Raw genomic sequence first — 7,500 nt, 5'->3', positions numbered from 1 at the left:
ATATATATACAATAGACGCATAGTGGTTAGTAGCTCATTTCGCAACTAGAAGCGAGAATCGATAACTTAACTTATCAATCCATCGTCTAATTAGGGAAGAAAGATGGATTCTGTCTGACTTTCTTGGGTTAGTGTTAGATAGGGACACTACTATTTCTTAACAATGAGATGAGGCAATCTATTAAGTAAAGTAAAAAAAACGAAACTTAACCCTCTTTTTTATTTTTTTTCTGTCAGACCAATCACTTCTTTAAAAGATTTTATACTAGACTTTTTTTCGATTTTTTTTTTTTTTCATATTTCCACTTCAAATATAAAAAGAAAATATATCGATTTTTTTTATAGAATTGTGATTAGAATATGAATATAAATGTAAAATAAAAAAATGATATAGAATGCTATAGAAAAAAATAAAAAATCTTATAAGCTAGTCATACCATTTGATTATATTGACAATTTTAAAAACTGATCATACTATGATCATAGTATGATGGCGGTTGAGCAAGTATGCCCCCATCGTCTAGTGGTTCAGGACATCTCTCTTTCAAGGAGGCAGCGGGGATTCGACTTCCCCTGGGGGTAGGGTACTACGAAAGGAAGTTGATCATGGATTATCCATAAAGTTCGAATAGATTCTTCCTGGGTCGATGCCCGAGCGGTTAATGGGGACGGACTGTAAATTCGTTGGCAATATGTCTACGCTGGTTCAAATCCAGCTCGGCCCAATAATTCGCTGTCTACATAACCTTTTTTGTTTTGCATAATTGACAGAGAAGGGTAAGAAAAAAGTCAAATATCTGGGTATATTTCGACTTTACTTTTTTCTTTATTTCTTGTGGCTCGTTACTTTTTGTTTCCATAAAAAATTACAATAAAAAATAGATTATCAATCGATTTTAGAATAATGCAAGGATTACTAGTAATCGGCCTTGATATCACTTTAGTGATATCCATATAGATATCAATATATTACTTGTGATTTTCTTTGTTACAAAACACTAATTTGAATCTAAAATTGAAATGATTATGATGAAATCATAAGAAGGAATATGTAAGCTACCCGCTTTATTTCCATGGGATTGTAGTTCAATTGGTCAGAGCACCGCCCTGTCAAGGCGGAAGCTGCGGGTTCGAGCCCCGTCAGTCCCGGCGGATTCAATTAAAAAAAAAGACATAAACTCCCCTTTTTGTTTCTGGGCAAGGGGATCAAAATGGTTTCGGTTATCTTTTTGTTTTATTTTTCTTTTTTCATCAAGCAAAAGAAAGGGGTATTTCTTTTGCACCAATTTAAAGACATATGTAAATTAGTATAATTATAATTATTGAGAGCATTCACCACTTCAAGAACGAGATACTGTATGGGGTTTCCTCTTTTTGTCAATTAATCTCCCATTAACTCGTGTAGGAAAATAAAATAGGATAGCGTATAATACGTTTGCCAAGAGTACCTATATATACTTTTGTTTCTATGAAGTCAAGGAAGTGAAAATAGTTCGAATCCAACCAAGTAAAGAGGATGTTTCAAAAAAAAAGATCAAATTAGTCTTCCCTAATGAATATGCTCTTTTTAAAGATTAGAGTCGATGTCGAAGAAAAACTCGTAAGAAAATTTAATATAGTTAATTTTTTGGAATATTTTCGTTTTTTTTTTTCGGGACTCGTCTTTATCACATTTCCTTTGTTTTACAAAAAGATCATAGACCCTTACAAAAACAAAATTTTGAAAATTTCAAATTGAAATTTCGTACTTGTTTTCTCTATTTGATTTCTATTGTTTATTTAAGGTTCTTTAGAAACTCTTTTTATAAACAATCGAAGTATAAAAGGTTTTTTATGATATTTCATCAGATGATTGTACAAGGAAAGTACTAGGTTGTAGAAAAGAAAGCGGTGAAAAAGAATCATAAATAAATAGTTTTTTATTGGATCAGGAATCTCATTATGTATTCGGTGTGGATAAAAGATCTTCCTATGTTATACTATTAAATTCTTGACGATGAATCGATTTTATAGCTCCGATATTGTTATTCATGATATTTCTTTCATTCGATATCATCGAAATCTAATTCATCTGAGTGAGTTTACAAGCGAAAGATTTCTCATCTCTATGGGATTAAATCCCGAGATATTCCAAAGAAAAAAAAATAAATAATAAACGATTTAATTATGGAAGTCAATATTCTTGCATTTATTGCTACTGCACTCTTCATTCTCGTTCCTACTGCTTTTTTGCTTATAATTTACGTAAAAACGGTTAGTCAAAATAATTAATTTGAATACAATTTGACTATCAATGACAAAAAAGGATGTCAATTTCTCGTCTTAAATGAAAGGAATGCATTAGATTCAGTAGTATCCTAAGGGGCCCGCTAGTATGGTAGAAAGAGATCTCTTTCTACCATACTAGCCATTATGGTTATTGTAATGTATAAAGATACAAGTGAAATATCTTAATATAAAGGAATCCACCCATATCTCTCTTTTTCTTTATAAATGTAAATATAAATTAATATAGAATATGAAATCTATGTACATACTTTCTCAATTTCATTTGTTTGTTTGATCCATTTAATACGGATAATCCGAATTCGATGGAAACCTCTTGAGATTTCGAAAGGGGGTTATCCCATGAATGGTTAACGGTATAAACTCTGATATCAAAAAATAAAATGAGTCAATAAAACAAAACATAAATCCAATTTCTAAAAAAAGATCTTAAAAAAAATTGCCGGCCGGTCTAGAAAACTAAAACAATTGATACAGGTTGATAGAGTTTGATTATTATCGCAATTAGGAGTACTTCTAGAGTCCACTTCTTCCCCACACTACGAGAGAGAGGGAAAATGTAAAAACTACCATTAAACCAGCCCATGCGAGACTTACTATATCCATGTGAATTCTGTCCCCTATGAATATGAAGAAACTTTTCCATTATTGTTCACTAATAATAGTGAAATCACTGGTGCAGAGTCAAAAAAAGGGAGAGATATTTGGTCACCATTGATGAACTACTCCAAAAAATCCACTTATCTTATACTGAGTTATTCTTAATTATAGAATTTCTAGTAGAATCGACAAGATGTAAACACAAGTAAACAGATACTTTTCGAAGTATCCAAAAAATCTGACTCATATGTAGAAAGAATAATCTTTTTTCTTTCTTTTATCGTTTTTTATTTTTATTTGAAGTAAAACGAAAGGCAATTCTTCATCTAATCTAATATTGATTGAATGTCTGAGCATTCCGACACTTTCATGAGTCTATATCCAAAGTATCTTAGATCCTTTCCAAAACTATTAATTTAATTCCCTCTCTGCCTATCCAATCTAATGGATTTCCCTCCACTCGTTTTAGTTTTCCTCTAATCTGATAGGTAAAACTTTAGGTTAGAGAATAGAACCTCGAGAGCCAGGGGCTTAGAATCACGAAAAGAAAGTATCAAGAGTCTTTTCCTACGTTTGTTATAGTTTTATAACAGGAGATTTCAAGTCTCCTGTTGAGGCGGCACCCGGATTTGAACTGGGGAAAAAGGATTTGCAGTCCCCCGCCTTACCACTCGGCCATGCCGCCAAAATGATTTGTACTAGATTCAAATTTTCTCTTGTTTTTTTTTCAACTCCGAAAAAAATATAGATTTTCAGTCACAAAATATAGAATCTAGTACAAATCAGAACCATTAACTATTGACTGTAAATTCATGACCTTTTTTGAATTCAAATTTACATTTTTTATTTCTAATAATATAAGATAAGAAAATCATTAGAAATAGATTTATAACTAATCTATTTTGAGTTTTTTCAATTAAAAAGAAATCTTCTTCCATTTGAATTATAACACTAATAATGAGTATATGTAAACCCCAGAATCAGAACATACGTTACCTTGTATAGCTCTATAATGGGGTATTTTATCTCTCTAGGGATGCTTTTGAGGAGTAATTCTCAATAAATTTTTGTATTGAAATTTTTCATTGAATACATTGAAAAAAATTTTTAATTTTTGGTAGAGCACAGCATGTGCTGTTCCAAATAGAACTGTACCACAATAAAAGAAGAAAAAGAGACATATATATATACCTGTGCATTCTTTTTTATTTTAATAATAATTAAAATTAATAAATAAAAAAACATACGTTTTCTTACCTACTTCAATTCAATGATATTCTAAATATTCTATTCAAAATAGGTAAAAATCCATCTTTTTTCTGCAACTATTTTTTTGAACAATGAAATACAAATACATGAAAAAGTAAAGTGTTTAAAAAAAAGTTTTCTATTTCTTATATGTTTATCTGCTCGAACAGATCCTATCATGAATACCGTTTTTTATGGTATGCGATCGAATTGGAATATGTAATATCATAGGTGAAAATGAAATTACTTTTTTTCTAGTCGTTACAAAACTCCATAAGTTCCAGCGGTATTTCTAAATTCTGTTCCATTCGGATCTCTTTCTTATAAAAAAAATTCCAATTGAATCTAGTCTCCGTTCATACGGATTTCATACATTCCATATATCTTGGAGTTGGATAAAATTTCATGTGATTCAGTAAACAGAATAGAAATTCCATTATTGCTAGATCGAATTCTATCTATATGATTCGGTGAAGAATGAGATATGGGATTTTTAAAATAAACGGATAAATGATAAATTCAAAAAAGATGCTCGGGGATGGAAAAGAGGGAACATCTACAATACCCGGATTTAATCAGATACAATTTGAAGGGTTTTATCGGTTTATTGATCAGGGTTTAATAGAAGAACTTTCGCAATTTCCAAAAATTGAAGATATAGATCACGAAATTGAATTTCAATTATTTGTGGAAACATATCAATTGGTAGAACCTCTGATAAAAGAACGAGATGCTGTCTATGAATTACTTACATATTCTTCTGAATTATATGTATCCGCGGGATTAATTTGGAAAACCAATAGGAATATGCAAGAACAAAGAATTTTTATTGGAAACATTCCTTTAATGAATTCCCTTGGAACTTCTATAGTAAACGGAATATACCGAGTTGTGATCAATCAAATATTACAAAGTCCTGGTATCTATTACCAGTCAGAATTGGATCATAACGGGATTTCGGTCTATACCGGCACCATAATATCAGATTGGGGGGGCAGGCTAGAATTAGAGATTGATAAAAAAGCAAGAATATGGGCTCGTGTGAGTAGGAAACAGAAAATATCTATTCTAGTTCTATCATCAGCTATGGGTTCGAATCTAAGAGAAATTCTAGAGAATGTTTGCTACCCTGAAATTTTCTTATCTTTCTTAACCGATAAGGAGAAAAAAAAATTGGGTCAAAAGAAAATGCTATTTTGGAGTTTTATCAACAATTTTCTTGTGTAGGTGGGGATCCTACAAGAGATGCTTACTTATAAATCTGATCATATTAGAGCTCGCCAAGAAGTACTTGGTACCACTATCATTGGAGGAACAATACCTAAACCAGAAGATGCTCCAGAATCTTTTCGATTACTTGTTCGAGAACTACGATCTTTGGCTCTGGAACTGAATCATTTCCTTGTATCTGAGAAGAATTTCCAGATTAATAGGAAGGAAGTTTAATCGGAATGAATCACAAAATTTCTTATATGATCGATCGGTATAAACATCAACAACTCCGAATTGGATTAGTTTCTCCTCAGCAAATAAGTGCTTGGGCCACTAAAAAATACCTAATGGAGAGATAGTTGGAGAGGTGACAAAACCCTATACTTTTCATTACAAAACCAATAAACCGGAAAAAGATGGATTATTTTGTGAAAGGATTTTTGGGCCTATAAAGAGTGGAATTTGCGCTTGTGGAAATTATCGAGTGATCGGAGATGAAAAAGAAGACTCGCAATTTTGTGAACAATGTGGAGTTGAATTTGTTGATTCTCGGATACGAAGATATCAAATGGGATACATAAAACTGACATGTCCTGTAACTCATGTATGGTATTTGAAACGTCTTCCTAGTTATATTGCGAATCTTTTAGATAAACCTCTTAAAGAATTAGAAGGTCTAGTATACTGCGATGTGTGATTTGATCGAAATTTTTATTTTTAAGAATGATAAACTCTCATCCCCTTCAATCAATTTGGGATGCCCTCGATCTGACATGTCTCTTGAAAAGAGTAACATGAAGCTCAGACTTGTGGGTGTATTCAATACTCCCAAATAACAAGGGCGATTGGTCTATGGTCGATTCAGTAAAAAAAAAGTACTTCAAATTGATAGTCGTACCTCGTGAAAAGAAGACCTTTTTTTTGTCGAATTAAGCATTCCCTTATCTTTCTAAACGAAAAGAAATTTGGTTTTTTTATTGAAGTAAACAAATATGTCATGGTTGGAGAAGTCTATACATCGCATATAAGCTTTAAGAATATTGTGGCATAACCATCGAGGTAACGCAGGACCTAAAAGATCGAATGGAACAATACATAGACAAATAAATCCCGTATGAATTCTAAGGCATTCCTTTCACTTAAGGTAAAAAGTATTCCGGCATTCGAAGGGAAGTAGACTACTCAAGAATTTGACATTTTTTTCTGTCGTAATTTTGAATTCACTAAAGAATCTAAATAGAAATCAAAGAAGAATTAATTGAATCAATGAAATGGTGGTTGGTTTGCACTGAGAACTTGAGTAAGGCGTAGATTCTTTTTGGGTTTTCACTTGATTTTATAAAATACAATTGGAAAGTGCGACCCCTTTCTTTATCTTTATTTGATATAACTACTTGAGCCGGATGAGAGGAAACTTTCATGTCCGGTTTTGAGGGGGGGAGATCATATAGTGGACCCTATCCCAATTTTTCTTTTGCTAGGCCCATAACGAAAAAACCTACTTTCTTACGATTACGAGGTTCATTTGAATATGAAATTCAATCCTGGAAATACAGCATCCCACTTTTTTTTACTACTCAAGGTTTCGATATATTTAGAAATCGAGAAATTTCTACTGGGGCGGGTGCTATCCGAGAACAATTAGCCGATTTAGATTTGCGAATTATTATAGAAAATTCGTTGGTAGAATGGAAACAATTAGGAGAAGAAGGTCCCACGGGGAATGAATGGGAAGATCGAAAAATTGTAAGAAGAAAAGATTTTTTAGTTAGACGTATGGAATTAGCTAAGCATTTTATTCGAACAAATATAGAACCGGAATGGATGATTTTATGTCTCTTACCGGTTCTGCCTCCCGAGTTGAGACCCATCATTCAGATAGAAGGGGTAAACTGATGAGTTCAGATATTAATGAACTCTATAGAAGAGTTTATCTATCGGAACATACTCTTACTGATCTATTAACAACAAGTAGATCTACACCAGGGGAATTAGTAATGTGTCAGGAAAAATTGGTACAAGAAGCCGTGGATACACTTCTTGATAATGGAATCCGTGGACAACCCATGAGGGATGGTCATATAAGGTTTACAAGTCATTTTCAGATGTAATTGAAGGAAAAGAGGGAAGTTTCGCGAGACTCTGCTTGCAAAA

The 7,500-nt window shown here is 32.4% G+C and overlaps 1 protein-coding gene and 2 non-coding genes across 3 annotated transcripts in view; 1 reads left to right on the top strand and 2 right to left on the bottom strand.

Moving 5' to 3' along the window:
* Positions 1–5,365, bottom strand: part of LOC125603282 (photosystem II CP43 reaction center protein-like) — a 9,224-nt gene extending 3,859 nt beyond the window's left edge. Inside the window, 1 exon segment of the mRNA XM_048774400.1 lies at positions 1–5,365. This exon segment is cut by the window's left edge and continues 2,335 nt beyond it. The gene's annotated coding sequence lies outside the window, so the exon portion shown is untranslated.
* On the top strand, positions 1,076–1,149 carry TRNAD-GUC. The gene has a single exon. It is a non-coding gene; the product is annotated as a tRNA-Asp (tRNA).
* TRNAC-GCA lies at positions 3,501–3,571 on the bottom strand. The gene has a single exon. It is a non-coding gene; the product is annotated as a tRNA-Cys (tRNA).
* Positions 5,366–7,500: the final 2,135 nt, after the last annotated feature.

This window comes from Brassica napus, unplaced genomic scaffold (assembly GCF_020379485.1).
Source record: "Brassica napus cultivar Da-Ae unplaced genomic scaffold, Da-Ae ScsIHWf_3140;HRSCAF=3959, whole genome shotgun sequence".
NCBI classification, from domain to species: Eukaryota; Viridiplantae; Streptophyta; class Magnoliopsida; order Brassicales; family Brassicaceae; genus Brassica; species Brassica napus.
Note: the sequence above shows the minus strand (reverse complement) of the source record. Positions and strands in the feature narration are given on the sequence as shown.